Here is a 12,917-nt window from a genome sequence, read left to right on the forward strand (position 1 = left end):
CTATGGTACTAAACGCTAAAGACAAAAAGAATGTCAAGGACAAAACTTCCCTTTCAGGAAAATGAGCTTAAAAAACTGGTAATAGTTTTTCTTAATTCTGAATTGAATCAATACTTTATAGAACACTGTATCTGAATTAAGAACAAGGTATAGATATGGTTTAGGAAGAACAGAGTTTCCCTTGGGCATTTTTAGGTTTTTAAAATCTTAAAACTGTATATCCGCAACTACGTTAGATTTGATGTTATAATACTCTTTTCTTCTTGGTTAAAAAAATAAATTTCAACATTAAAATATATTATGAATATGCTACTAAAATTTAGAGCAAGAGTATTTTTGCTCTGAAGCATATACTATTATGTGGCAACATTACAGATTAGGTTAATGACTGTTTCATAGTCTCTGGTAAACTAGAAATGTTATAGATTAGGTTAATGACTAATTCATAGTGTCTGGTAAAGCAGAAATAATCATGCCTAAATGACATTTCATAAAATTTAAAAGAAGGAAAAAAAATACTTTACATTTGAAAATGGAATAGAATAAAAAAGAATTTTAGTAGTTCTGTACGTAAATATAGTTTCAACATAAAAGTACACAATTATTCAAAACCATTCTAGACCCTGTTTCTCATCTAAGCACTACAAAAAGTTAACTGAAACTGACATGGAATTAAGTTTTAAGTAGATTTCACATTTACACACTACTCTTTTCTCCCTTACTGATCTCTCTCCATCTTTAGTATATAAGTTTTACTTACCATTTCTACAAATTTTCCACTAAAATATTATTCCTTAAATTTAAAATGTATGTGTAGTAATAACTAGCTCTAAAGATAACCCTGCAAAATCTCTTCAAGCCTTCAGTTACGTAAAGTATCATCATCCATAATATTTTTTTACCAACAAAAAAGTTATGTTATGAAATATATTTTGGCAGCAGAGGGATTTTACTTATTCCAGGTCTGTCTCAAAACTGTCTTGCAACTAGCCAGGATAATATTTTTCCTCCTCCCTTTTTTTCTCTGCAGTGCTTCTAAGTATAGTGACAGCCACATCAGGCTTTCCTAGTCTCAGCGCAAGCTCAGTGAAACTCTGGGAAATGTAAGTGGAAACATGAGAGACCGCTTTATTTGGCAGTGCTTTAAAAAAAAAAAAAAAAAAAAAAAAGGCAGAACAAATGGCAAAGCAGTGTTTGGACCGCAGGATGAACAATCAATAGGCAGAAAGCAAGATAGAGGCTTCCTCAGCTTTTGGATCGACAATCGACAGCTGAGAGACTATTTTTTGCTATGGTTGACTAAATATGGTCAGGGAAGAGAGAGGCACAAGAGAGCCTGTTTGCCTGGGAGTGCATGTTTCAAATGCTTAGCTGCCTATAAAGCTGTAACAGTTTAGCCCGTGGCCACTGAGAGAAGAATATAAGTTAACCTCTGTAGTGACCATGTGGAAGTCCTGACCTTGCCTGCAGACTTGACCTCTGGATATGACAAGGTGGCTTCACTGCAGATCTACCAATTAATTCTGGAAACTAAAAACCAAAACCAAACAAACAAAAAACCCAAAAAAACAACTTCACAGCAAGAAAGATACAGAATATTTCCTGAGAAGTCAGAAGAACCTAATGTATTCTGGTGGGCAGAGGAAAATAGGGTGAATGCTTAGTTACTTGGGGGGGAGTGAGGCGTGTTTTGTTTTTTGGCTTTTTCTTTTTTAGGTTATAAAATTAACTTTCCTGCAACTTTCTCCCCTCTTCTGAAGCATTTCATCTGAAAATAAGCGAAGGCTCCTTTTCTTGGCCATTATATCAACTCTCCTTCGTTGCTCAACTTTCTGTACAGCAGATACAAGGTACTCGTATCTGTGTAATACTGGTAATATGACCTTCCAAATCAAATGGCCAACTTTAATTCAATTTTGTTGCTTTTAAGGTGAAGGAAAGGGAGAGGGAAAAGATGGCTTATTGGGGTTCTTTTGTTTGTTCATTTGTTTTTCAAATGTATCTTAAAAGGTGAGGTTCTATGTTCACTGATCCGGCCCCCTTGCTTCCTTCGGCTTATGAAAAGAAGTGCTGAATCAGCGAATAGAATGAAGGAACCATCAAGAGGAGATGGCTGCTGCTGCTGTGGCTCTCTAGGTCATTATCTCTCTTCCTCCTGCAAATGCTGCATGGCACTAAGCTTACAGGTAACAGTATCACAAGGCCTGCACTTTTAAGGATGCTTATGACTTTCTGCATGCTTACCTATTATAGACTCGATACACGCTTCTATTGTTAAAGTTTATCTAGGCATTGGCTAATTTCACAGTTCAAACAGACAGCTTATGCAGCATAAAAAGGCATGTTCAAGTAACTTGGCAGATAATTCTTGATCCCAAAAATGTACAAATCCATTACTGTAACTGACATTACTAAAGATTTGGTCTTTGTTTCAGATTAAATAATGACTTTGCATCCTTAGTAAATCATATCCTGCTTTGAAAGTATGCACCGTTTTAAAAACTATTAACTGTCTATTAAAAGGTTTAGCCAACCAAGAGACTTGGCAGATCAAAAAATACTTCTTAATGCTAACTTTTAGTTGGTACAAAAATAAATCAGAATGTGCTTGGTAAATCCCAATACTGAACGGCTGAAACTGCTGTACGCTGGGCCACTACTGCTACATTCTGATTTGCCCTCTAGAAGCTGCACCAACTTTTCATCACAGGCTGCAGAAATTCTACTCTCCCTGCCTTTTTGTTTTCTCCTTTCCCAAATGTGAAAATTTCTTATGGTGTTCTTTTTTTTTTTTTTTCTTATGGTGTTCTTTTAAATTAACCTTTTAATACCACAAAAGTTAAAGGCAACTCACCAACTATAATGTCTTTTCAAGCTAAATGATTATGCTCAAACACCCCGTGCCACAGGCTAACACCTTTCAATTCTTTTCAGTAAGACTTTAGAAAAGTTGACTATTCTGGTAGTTATCCTTTTATTTAAAAAATTAGAGAATCAAAAGAACCAAATTCACCAAAAGTAGATATTTATACATATTTTCAAATGTGTATTCAACCCCCCCCCAAAAAAAGGCACCAAATGCAAAATTCAGGTAAGTAACTAATAAAGACAAAGGATTGAGAAAAAGTTTTCAAATAATCATGAGTTCCTTCTCTGTGACCTTTAAAACAGTAACAAAAAGTCCATCACCTTTAAAAATTCAGTTCACTCACTCTAAAAAGATCTAGTTTTTCTCCTTGTTCTTTCAACTTTACAGTCAATATCAGAAATAGTACTAATTGCTTAACTGGTTAAGTTTTCAATAAGACATCTAGTTTGTAAAAAGAATTTGCACTGAATTCATTACTATCTACTTGTAGGATCTAGAAGCAAACTACAAAATAAGAAGAAATTCTCTCTGAAGACTATGAAGAAACACTAGACTGATTTTACCAATTTCTGAAATAATACTCTGTAAAGACTCCACTGATTCTATGAATCTCTTGCAAAAACAACCAGACCAGGACAAAGTTCAACAGATAACTGGTTAGTGTTTAGAAGTATCTATGCCCACCAAGAACAAGGAGCCGTAAATGGCACTAATGCCATGCTTCAGGTAAATCTGCTACGGTTTAGTCTTTGACAGTCTCTGCAAATGATCTACCACGACTTTGTATCAGTAAGCTGAATGTTTCACTAACAAATGGGAAAATAAAACATTTCATGTTTTTACAGCTAACAACTTAGTAAAACCTACTCAGAGTACATACTTCTTTATGTACCCATATGAACATACAATGCTATGGAATGTAAAGAAGTATGTATTTTTGGTAGGCAATAAACTGCCAGGAGGAACTACACTGCGGCTAAAAGAAGCCCTTGCTTCTTTCTATGTGAATGACCTTCATATGGTAAATTAACCTGGTATCAAAGAGATGACCTTTGGCAATACTAACACCATAAAAATGTATCTACTACTTTTAGATGGAAACGAAATGTTGCAAAGATTTCTACGTTGTGAAGAAAACAAAGTTTAACTAAGGAGATTTAAAATTATCATGAAACTCCTTTTAAATCTTTTAAGTTCAAAATACACTATGCTTTACATTTTTAAATTTAGTACTCACATGATTAAAATTTGGATACAGAAATCAGTATTACTAGAACAAAAGAGGGATAAACATGACCTATGTTCTCTCTCATAATATGATCTTAATTAAAGTATATATCATATTAGTAGGGTCAACTGGTTTGTTAAGAATAACAAAATATAACAAAAACTGACATCATTACATTTTAACAATTTTCTTGATACATTGATAAGTATGTAGTCTACTGACATTAGAGGAATTTCTGAAGCAAGTTTTGTTGTTTTAAGCTTTTCTGAAAGCTACATAGTCATAATTGGAAAAGACTATCTTTTAAGTAACACTCTATTCTCAAAAAAAAAGGTGGTGTTTGTTCTTAAATTAATCAGGTCCTTAACCCAGTCTTTGCTTTAAATGCTGTCAGTATGTAGAATAAATTAAAACCTAAGATTTATGCATGAAAAATGATAAAATTCTGGGCCATAATTGTAGGTTAACAGGGCACATTGGTAACAGATTGCCAAATAATTAAAATAAATTATCAATATTATCCTTGAATCTGCTTTCTCCAAAGGGGAACATAAAATGAAAATGCTATAGTCAAGTAACCAATTTACACAGACAGAATAATCATCTTTCAGTGGTACTGTGCAACAGCAATTCAATATTTACAAACATGATAGGGTCCACTATTTGTCCTGTGTTGGAGGTATCACAATATTTTTTTGTACCTTATACAAAACTTATTTTGTATAATAGACATATATTAACAAAATAATAAATAATAAAGCTGCTCTCAATACTTTAATAAGCAGTACCTGCTTCATGCTTCAACAGACTTGGAAAAAAAGAAATACTAATATTCATATATTCTAATCATTTCTTACTAAAAGTATTATTCCAACTGGAATATTCAGACATGTATAAAAAGCACAATGATAAATGAAAATTCTTATGTGTCCCAAGTTGAACAGAAATGGCTATAAGGTTAACTACAGTTATAACTGAAAATATGTATGTCAAAAGTACAGGTTCCCTATAAAACTAGACAAAGTGTATTACTATACTCGTGATTTATTTAACATTATAAAATTATTGAGCATTATAAAATTATAGAACAATTTTATCCATTATTCTGTAGGCATGAAAGTTTTTTATAATTATTTTAAAACATCCTGGTGTCAAAGTCTTATTGCTCTAATATTAAGAGTACATAATCCTCAGAAAATAAAATGACAGCAACTGCTATTCATTTTAAAAAATAAGATTATATACTGGTTTTAGTGCTTACAAGTTTAACTGAACATATCTGAGTCTTTTCAATCATTCTAAAATGTCACATCCATTGCTTAGATCAGCTGTTCATTTTTAACTGAGTACATAGTAAACTCTGGGCATCTGCTGACACTGGTGTAACTCAAACATTTCAACTGTCTCTCTGACAGGGATAACAGATGCTGACATTATCAAATGCTGCACTATTTTTTTTCCATGGCCTCTCCTTGCCCCAATATGGCCAGTATATGAAACTGAACTGCCATCCAAAAGCACACTTGAGCAACTGGATCTGCTAAACAGCTCCCATATAACTAGTAAAAATAGAAGCCAGTTTTATTGCTATCTTCAGCACTTAAGTCCAGGCAATTTAACACCTGTTTCATTTCTATTAGAATAAATGGAAAGAATTGTAGTTACATGAGTTTCACCAGCAGCATGACACTTACCAATCAACAGATGCAGAATATACTTAATATGAGAACTGTTTGAATACTGCCTGAAATAGTGTCAGCCTTTTTCCAGTTAAGTTCAAAAGAGTAACTGCTTCTTTATAGGTGAAGTGAGTTACTTATAAAAGTAAGTGAAAGCACTTACTTTATAGGCAAACCATAGTATCTCAAAGTTTTATTTTGCAATTATATTTCAGAAGATATCCCTTCCCTGATACTGAAATGCAACACAAATCATATTATAACAAACACCTACTGTACTGACTTTTAAAATATTACTCATGTAGTAGACTTTAATACTCAAATTTATTGATTATAACTATGCACTGCAAGTCCATGTATTATTAAGCTGATAATGGAAGTAACTAGGCAATCTGTACCCAAAACGATGGAGAACTCAGTCAGGGAAATAGACCTTGAAAAGGGTTAAATTACTAACCTATGATTAGTAACACTACATAAGCAAAAACAAAGAAAAAATCTGGCATGTATCGTAGTTCCTTTCAACACAAGTCCAAGCAATACACTGAACACACGTGTGATCTATTTATAAACCAAAGGGCAGAGGTACTTTCTTAAGGCTGCTCATTTTCCTCCACCCCCTCCCTGTCAGCAACTTGCTATTACCCTCAAGTATAATTTTAATTAAAGGAGCAGTGGAAGACGGGTTACCAGTACTCTTCCCTAACCTATTAGCATACTTCCTTGGTTCACTGCCTCAAAGATAAATACAAAATAGTATTCCGAAATACATCAAGGTCTGTTTGTTCCTTTAAATGCTGTTGGTTTTAAAACAGGTTATTGTCTACACTTAAGAATTATGCAAAGCTGTACACTGGTAATTCCTTAATGCATCAACGAAATGTTAAAGGGTAAAGACTTCTGCTCCACTCAAGTAGGAAATAGTAGGAAAACTGCCTTCAAAATAGAAAAGTTGACACATAATGACTGAAGTACTGATACGAGAATCTCTAACATTTGTTGAAAGTCCATAACCATAGTTGTACAAATAAAAAGCATTTAAACTCTTTCGTATCCCAAACTAGCAGCACTGCAATGCTTTGCTAGAGCTGGTAAAATGGAACCAAATCGCCTCTTCAATGGATTTGGTCCCCTTCAACCAGCTGTAGCTATGCATTGATTACTACAGGACAGCCAACGTTTTTCATTTATGAATATCAATCACATGTCGACTAGCTTCAGCTTAAAATAAGTTATTCAGACTGTGGTTTAAATCAAATAATTTGTTACTGTTAATTCTCCTTAGGAGAACCACAGGGGTTAACAATGTTTAGAAAAAGTTTTATGAAAAATGTGTGGATGACTTATGAACTGCAAATAAAATAATTTTACTTATTTACCATCTTGGTGGTTTTTTTTAATCCTTCAGAAAAGAAATGGTAATAAAATATAGCCTATACTGCATAATAAAAAAAATACACTTCCTCCAAAGAAGAAAATATTTGGGAAGGTCACCTAAAACTTACAGTATAGTTCCAAAGAATGGACATGCACATATTTTAAATTAAGGAAAAACATAACATTAAATAGAGTACTCTAGAAATGTTGGGTCACTATTTTCCACAGGATTAGCATTTAATCTGACTGCTATTTACCTGAATATTGATAGATAAAGGTAAAAAAGAAAACGAACAATTCTGCAGAAACTGCAGAGACTGCAACAATATCTAGTTCTTCCAACCACAAAACAAAAGTTTTTAACCTTCTGAAAAGAAAGGAAATGGGAAGCATTCACAGCTTTTTACTATGTAGGTATTTCTCCATACTCAGTTGTAAAATGAAGATCTCTTCTAATAATAACATCCTATGACTCTCCTCACAATCCTCTTTGTCCTTCACAAAAAAATATAGACACGAGCCTCTCTCTCTCTCTCAGTGGAGAGAAAATGAAGGAAGAGGAAAAATGACAAGTTATCCAACATCCCTCTATTTTTCTTACTGACTGCAATACAACTATAGGTAATATAACATTCTTTAACACATGGAAACAAACATTTCAGTAATTAAAGAGGGGTTACTAATGGTAAATAGTAGTTTAAAAAGCTACATGTTCACACAATTTTCAATAGACCACTCCTCTATTTCAAAGTTAAGAACACCCCTTAAAAGAAAGTAGGCAAAGGAAAGTATATATATAAATTTTATCTCTTCTTTCAAATTATTAGGCCTTCCTGCTCATATTAATCACATTTCAATTAGTCACATTAAATATATTTATGTATCACAAGGCACATCGTGTCTGAGAGTGGATGGAAATGTACATACTATAAGTATAGTACCATTTAATACACTCTCAGCTATTTTTTATACATAGCACTCAGCATGTTCAGAGTTTACAAGAAAAGAAAAACATTAAACACAAAGATATGGTCTGCATTATCAAATCATCATATATTCAACGTAGTCTTATTTACCAGGTCTTATTTTAGAATTTAAAACGTTAAATAAAGGTATCATAACATTCCAGAGGGAAATTTATGAGTTGCTCACATATTCCGTAAGATTTAGTATGTGCCTTTGTGCAAATAAAAAGAGATATGTAAGAAATGACTGTGAAGTTATCTTAGCACTAACCTAAAAACACAAGTGTGTCACATTATGTGGTCCATTCATATTTTGCTATTACTTTTCACACTCGATTTATACTAAAGAAAGATTTGTAAATAACACTACATAAGGTAACTTCATAATACAGTTAACAGAATCTCCAAAATATCTATCTGGTATCAGTACTTTCAAAATACTTATTAGCTGGTTTTTGGCTAGTTCTGCAGAGAATACTGCTAATTTATTTTCATGCCTGTGAAGATCTAAAACATTAAGAGCTAAAAATGCAACATCCTCATTAGAAAGTACCTAAGTAATGTGCCAATTAATGTTACTCCAAAGAAATTTAGTTTCCATTTTCAACAACAGAAATGCTTCCTGCTCTTCATCTAAATCTGAAATTTCACCTATATGCAAAAAAAGGTAATATGGATAAACTCTAGGGAAAATAATCTCTAAATATCAAAAATAAGAAAAAGCATAGTTCTTGGTTAAGATTCCTGAAATACAAAAAACGTTATTAAGTCATATTGTAACTGCTATTCTAAAATGCCCCAAATTTTATAAAGCATGATACCAAAATATTCAGTGTCTCAGAATGAAAGCTTATATTGTCTCCCACAATTCTGAAAGGAAAGAAACTGCTTTATAATTCCTTCTCTCTTAATGTCTTTATTTCAGTTATTGTTATACCACGAGGAAACATCAAGATCAGCTTTGAAATCTATATTGATCTGAAGTTTTGGAATCTATATTTCAAAGTATATTCTTCAAAAATATTGGACATCTAGACATATTTTTGATAACCAGGGATATTATATTTTCTTTTTAAAAAGCACAGTCAGGACACGTGGGTGGCTCAGTCAGTTAAGTATCTACCTTCAGCTCAGGTCATGATCCCAGGGACCTGGGATCGAGCCCCACATTGGGCTCCCAGCTCAGGAGGGGTCTACTTCTCCCTCTACTCCCTGCTCATGCTCTCGCTATCTCTGTCTCTCTCAAATAAATAAAATCTTTATAAATAAATAAATAGCACAATCAATAACTCTACTGTCATTAACTTATTGCTGAAAAATTATTACTACTTACTAACAGCAAAGCTAAGGAACAGAATGTTACTTTAATCTCACATATATTACACATGCACATACAAACTTTGGAAACTTTTGCATATTGCTAACCATAATAAACTGAAATAATTTTAAGTAAACATTTGTGCTGTTATTAAGTTACATTTGCAGTGATATAAGTGATTTGCTGTAGAAATAATATATATGCATTCTAATAAAAGAAAAATCTCAAAATTAGCTAAGAATTATATTAACTGAAGTATCATCAACTGCAATTAATATTGACTACAAATGAAATTCAACAATTAAGCCAAGTATACTAAAGAAGTATAACCTAGTTTAAAACAAAGATCACAGGACGCCTGGGTGGCTCAGTGGGTTAAGCCGCTGCCTTCGGCTCAGGTCATGATCTCAGGGTCCTGGGATCGAGTCCCACATCGGGCTGTCTGCTCAGCAGGGAGCCTGCCTCTTTCTCCGCCTCTGCCTGCCTCTCTGCCTGCTTGTGTGCTTTCTCTCTCTCTCTTTCTGACAAATAAATAAAAAATCTTTAAAAAACAAAAAAACAAAAAAAACAAAAATCACAAAGAACAAATTAAAATGTTGTAATTCAAGGTAATAGATTCATTAAGTTATATAAATTATAAAATGCTTATAAGAAAGGGAAAAATGTTGGCCCAAATTAATCTTGTCTAATATTTTATTCAAAAATACTAATTTCATCAACCTCTGGAAATAATAAATGAACTATATCTGGTTTTCTCAAATAAGGGCTGAGGCCAAAGACTTTAAAAAAAAAATTCTGAGGGGCTCCTGGGTGGCTCAGTGGGTTAAGCCTCTGTCTTTGGCTCATGTCATGATCTCAGGGACCTGGAATCGAGCCCCACATAAGACTCTGCTCAGCAGGGAGCTGGTTTCCCCTCTCTCTGCCTGCATGTAATCTCTCTCTCTCTCTCTCTTTCAAATAAATAAAATCTTCTTTTTTTTAAAGATTTTATTTATCTGACAGACAGAGATCACAAGGAAGCAGAGAGGCAGGCAGAGAGAGAGAGAGAGAGAGGGGAGCAGACCCCCTGTCGAGCAGAGAGCCTTATGTGGGGTCAGATCCCAGGACCCAAGCCAAAGGCAGAGGCTTTAACCCACTGAGCCACCCAGGCGCCCCAATAAAATCTTTAAAAAAAAAAAATTCTGAGTACACCAAAAATTATTTCTTCTGTCTTTTGACATCACTGATCAGTACAAGGAAAGAAAAGCACATTTTAAGAATAAAAAACTTGATATGAAAAAAAGAACCAAAAACAACCTCAATTTGCAATTTCCACTGATAATATAAGTTCAACTGATGTATATCTTCTGATATTCTTTAGTGTCCAATTAAAATCCTATTGTTTATCTGGCACTCTATAGTCACAATTGCATGAAATGTCTTAAGGAAATAGGAATAAAAAACAACCATGTAACTTTAACAAAAGCACTTTGCTGCAGAAAGAAAATGGCTTTTTTCTCTTTTTTTTAAATGTCACCTGACACTAGTTATTTGATTAGAGAAATAACCCTTATAAACTTCAGGGGAATTCTCAAGATATATGCAAGAATTGAAGAAATACTAATAGTATACTCTCTTCTTCTTGTAAAGGCTTATTACCATTAGTAAATACACTACCCCCACTCCCAGTAAAGTGAGACAATCCAAAATATTTAAAGGTGATTCATGTCCTAAACACTTCAATTTTCAGTTTATCTTAAACGTTATGATTTAATATAATAAGCTAAATTCCCTCAATAAAATCTTTTTTTTTTAAGATCTCATTTATTTATTTGAGAAGGGAGGGAATGTGCAGGCATGAGTAGGTGGAGGAACAAAGGAAGAGAGAGAAGCAAAATCTCTGCTGAGCAGGGAACCTGACCTGGAGCTCAATCCCAGGACCCTGGGATCATGACCTGAGCTGAAGGCAGATGCCAGGTGCCCCAATAAACTCTCTTTTGACCATTCTAATCTGAAATAATTGCTGTTCGAACTCCTAGCAGTTTCTCTACAGAATCTGTAATCACATAACATCCTGTCATATCTAGCATGGTCTTGACTATGAAATTAAGGCTATCATCTATTAAGTCCCTATCACAGTCAAGGCACTGTGGGAGATACAGAGATGGAAAGGAGTGCCAACAATTTTAATAGAAAGAAACAAAGAAATACCACACAAACATAAAGTGCAATAAAATAAGAAGAAAGAACACATCAGTACAGGGCAAATAGAAAATAATTCCAATGTTGAGATCTAGGAGCTCTGAAAGAAAGATGGTTAAGGGGGTGCCTGGGTGGCTCAGTCCTTAAGTGGCTGCCTTTGGCTCAGGTCATGATCCCAGGGTCCTGGGATAGAGACCAGCATCAGGCTCCCTGCTTGGTGGGAAGCCTGCTTCTCCCTCTCCCACCCCCCTGCTTGTGTTCCCTCTCTCGCTGTGTCTCTCTCTGTCAAATAAATAAATAAAATCTTTAAAAAAAGAAAAGAAAGATGATTAAGATCAAGAAGGGAAGGGGAGGGACCCCTGGGTGGCTCAGTTGGTTGGGCAGCTGCCTTCGGCTCAGGTCATGATCCCGGCGTCCTGGGATCGAGTCCCACATCGGGCTCCTTGCTGGGCAGGGAGCCTGCTTCTCCCTCTGTCTCTGCCTGCCATTCTGTCTGCCTGTGCTCGCTCTCGCTCCCTCTCTCTCTCTGACAAATAAATAAAATCCTAAAAAAAAAAAAAAAAAAAAGAAGGGAAGGGGATAAGGATATCCTGACTAAAGAAAATGCTTAAATAAATGAACAAAGTAGACAAAATATTTTAGAAAAGGGGAACAGCATAATGTAACTGAAGGGGTAAGGTAAGAAGAGGGAATCTAATTACTGGGAGATAAAGTCAGAAAGTCTTAAGAAAGACCACAAATGGATATGAAGGCCAAGTTCAAGGTGTGCAAATTTTATTCTACGTACAATAGGAAGCAATTGAAGATTTGGGAACAGGGAGAGGCACAATTATATCTATGCCTTTAGAATGGTAAGTTGGTATTGTATGAATGTCAGAAATAAGACTGATATCAGAGAGAAAATTAGAAAGTTACTATAATAGTTTAAGTAAAAGTGGTGAGTACTTAATTACATCAGCAACAACGGGAATAGGAAGAATGAAATAGATTGGAAAAGACTAGTAGAATAAATGGAATTTGAGAACTAACTGGAAGTTGAGAATTAGTGAGAAAGTAGTCAAAGATAACACTAAACAAAGAGGCAGCAAGGGGACTGCTGGATGTATTAGCACATTCTTAGTTAAATCATTCACTATCCATGAGTTTCAGTCTTAAAACCACAATACAGAAAAAATACTGTAATGTAATTAAGAGTGATTTTTCTTTTCTTCCTTTTTCTTTTTTTTAAAGTAGGCTCCATGCGGAGAAAGGGGAACCCTCTTACACTATTAGTGGGAATGCAAGCTGGTGCAGCCCCTCT

The 12,917-nt window shown here is 34.4% G+C and overlaps 1 protein-coding gene and 1 long non-coding RNA gene across 2 annotated transcripts in view; one reads left to right on the plus strand and one right to left on the minus strand.

Moving 5' to 3' along the window:
* The window catches only part of MIB1 (mindbomb E3 ubiquitin protein ligase 1), a 130,470-nt gene that overhangs the window by 34,912 nt on the left and 82,641 nt on the right, over positions 1 to 12,917 (minus strand). The gene's annotated exons all lie outside the window — the stretch shown is intronic.
* LOC116571452 lies at positions 1,197 to 7,150 on the plus strand. The gene is made up of 3 exons (XR_004277894.1): positions 1,197 to 1,493; positions 2,011 to 2,136; positions 3,360 to 7,150. It is a non-coding gene; the product is annotated as an uncharacterized LOC116571452 (long non-coding RNA).

The sequence above is a fragment of the Mustela erminea genome, chromosome 13 (assembly GCF_009829155.1).
Source record: "Mustela erminea isolate mMusErm1 chromosome 13, mMusErm1.Pri, whole genome shotgun sequence".
Taxonomy (NCBI): domain Eukaryota; kingdom Metazoa; phylum Chordata; class Mammalia; order Carnivora; family Mustelidae; genus Mustela; species Mustela erminea.